The following is a 2,720-nucleotide window of genomic DNA, read 5'->3' on the forward strand; positions in this document are numbered from 1 at the left end:
ACATGCGGAAGCTTAACATGTCTGAGTACAGACAACTATAAATGAAAAAGGCTGAGAAGCCTGACTATCTACCAGATCCTGCCGAGGGCACAAGATCGTAGCTGAGGTAACAAGCTAAACGTCGAAGTCCACGTGGAACTACTAGTGAGACTGAAGTCTCTCTGCAAAAACATAAATTAAGCAACGTGAGTACAAATGTACCCAGCAAGACTTACATCAGATCTATCTACATATGCATCATTATCAACAAAGGGGATGGTGGAGTTTGACTGCAGCAAGCCAGCTTTGACTCGGTGGCTATCCTAAACTACGACTGCAAGTAACTCTTTTGAAGTGGCGCACACGAGTCCACATATTCACCATATCAATACACCACTATGGATCCGCTCCCGTCTCCCTACGAGAACGCCATCCATAGCACTCACGCTTATCTTGCGTATTTTAGAGTATCCACTTTCACTTGTCTATGAACTATGCAAGGGGTCCAAGTTTCCATATCCGAGGAATCCGGCTATTCGAATAGATGATGTTAACCCTGCAGGGGTGTACTTCTTCACACACGCTCTCGCCACTTACCGCCCTGTACACGTCATGTATCTCGGCAACCTTCAAGCGGAAGCCGGGCGAGGGAGTCGGCCACGACCTGACTAACCGAACAAGTCTCTAGTCCAGGTTTATCGCCTATTCGGGTTCCATCCGCAAGGAGATCCGGCCGGGGTGTCGCTTACGGCCCCAAACGATGTGAGCAGGGTTCCCAAGCCCACCATCCGAGCGCCACTTGGTACACCGGGCCACTGTGCCTAGTCTGTCCCAAGCCCACCTGTACCGGGTGCCACTTGGTAGACTACTAACACTACCTACAAACACCAGAAACTAGTTGCAACTCCTGGACAGAGATCAAGTTGATTAATAAGTCGAGAGGGGCACTTAAGCATTCCAATGTGTGGTAGTAGCTGGTCATGGATCACAAACACAGAACTCAGTTCCTGAGGACGGCTGCAATGAGACAACCCACCATGTACTCCTACATGGCCTCTCACCGCTACCTTTACCAAATCGTGTTCACACACTTAGCTCACACACAGTAGGACATGTTCACACGCCTCTGATTCATCCCCGATGAATCAGACCTGACTCAACTCTAAGCAGTAGCAGGCATGACAAACAAGCATGAATGAGTAGGCACATCAGGGCTCAAACAACTCCTACTCATGCTAGTGGGTTTCATCTATTTACTGTGGCAATGACAGGTCATGCAGAGGATAAAGGGGTTCAGCTACCGCAGCAAGTAACAAATATGTCGTTGTTGTCCTAATGCAGTAAAAGAGAGCAGGAGCGAGAGAGTGGGATTTTATCGGAATGAACAAGGGGGTTTTGCTTGCCTGGCACTCCTGAAGATAATATAGCTCTTCATCGGTGTCATCGATCACATCGCCGGTACAACGTCTATCGAGGGGGAACAACACCGGCAAACATAGAAGAAACACGATCAATGCAATGCACAATATGATGCATGCTATGACATGGCAATATGAATGTGTTTTGGGCTAATGCACCTAGCTATGATTTAAATGAAGTTGGTTTGAATACATGATTCAAACTCCAATTCCATATATGATTATTTAAATGCCCTTTATTTGTTTTGTCCAAAACAGAGGACAAACATTGTTCAAACATGCATGAAAATGGTACAGATGGATTCCTTGAATTTTTCTGATAATTTTTCATATATAACTTATTTGATTTGGAGTTACGGTTGAATTTCTATGATTTATTGAAGTTTTAGCTATTTTTTGGAATTTTCAGAATTAAATTAAATCCAGAAAACATTACTGCGTCAGCATGACGTTGGCACGACGTCAGCAGGTCAACAGGGGCTGGTCCGGGTCAAACCTGACCAGTGGGGCCCACTGGTCAGTGACTTAGGTGACTAACAGAGTTAATTAACTCTAACTAATCAAGTTAATAGCCACGGGGCCCACTGTCAGTGTCAGCAGGGTAATTAGTTTAACTAATTTAATTAGTACTAATCCTAATTAACTAACAGGGCTGGGCCCCACCTGTCATTGAGTCAGGGGCGTCCAACTGGGCCCACATGGCCAGTAGTCAATGGGGTCAAACCCGGGTCAACTCGCCGGAGTTGACCCGCGGCTCGTCACCGGCGGAGCCAGAGACGGCGGAGGGGTGCGGGTTTCCTCCTCCGGCGACCAAATGGCTGGCGGAGAGCGTCTACATGACGCGGGCGCTCGTCTGCGTCGAGTAGTGGCAGCGGCTGGGCCTAAGATGGTCGGAGTCGTCACCGGCGTCGACCGTGGCGGTCGCCGGAGCTCGGGCGAGCTCGGGGTTGATGCTACGGTGGCCGGGGAGGCTCGTGCGAGGCACCTACATGCTCTACGCAGCGCGGGGAGAAAGCTGAGCACAACAGCCGGGCCACTAGGTGGCCGGAGGCACGTCGGCGGCGGTCACAGGCGGCGGCGGGTTTCGGCCGAACTCGGTGCAGTTGCTGTGGTGCTCGAGAGTGAGAACGGGAAGGGGGGGGAGGAAGAGGAGCTCACGGGGAGTCGGTTGGAGCAGACGGCGAGCTCGGGGAGGCGGCGACGGCGGCGAATCGACGGCGGCGGTCCTTGGTGGCCGAGGAGGGGAAAAGCGTCGGGATGGCGCTTCGGGGCTTCTCCGGTCGCGTGAGCCGACGGAGAGGTCGAGGGAGGCACTGCGGAGCT

This window comes from Triticum aestivum, chromosome 3A (assembly GCF_018294505.1).
Source record: "Triticum aestivum cultivar Chinese Spring chromosome 3A, IWGSC CS RefSeq v2.1, whole genome shotgun sequence".
Taxonomy (NCBI): domain Eukaryota; kingdom Viridiplantae; phylum Streptophyta; class Magnoliopsida; order Poales; family Poaceae; genus Triticum; species Triticum aestivum.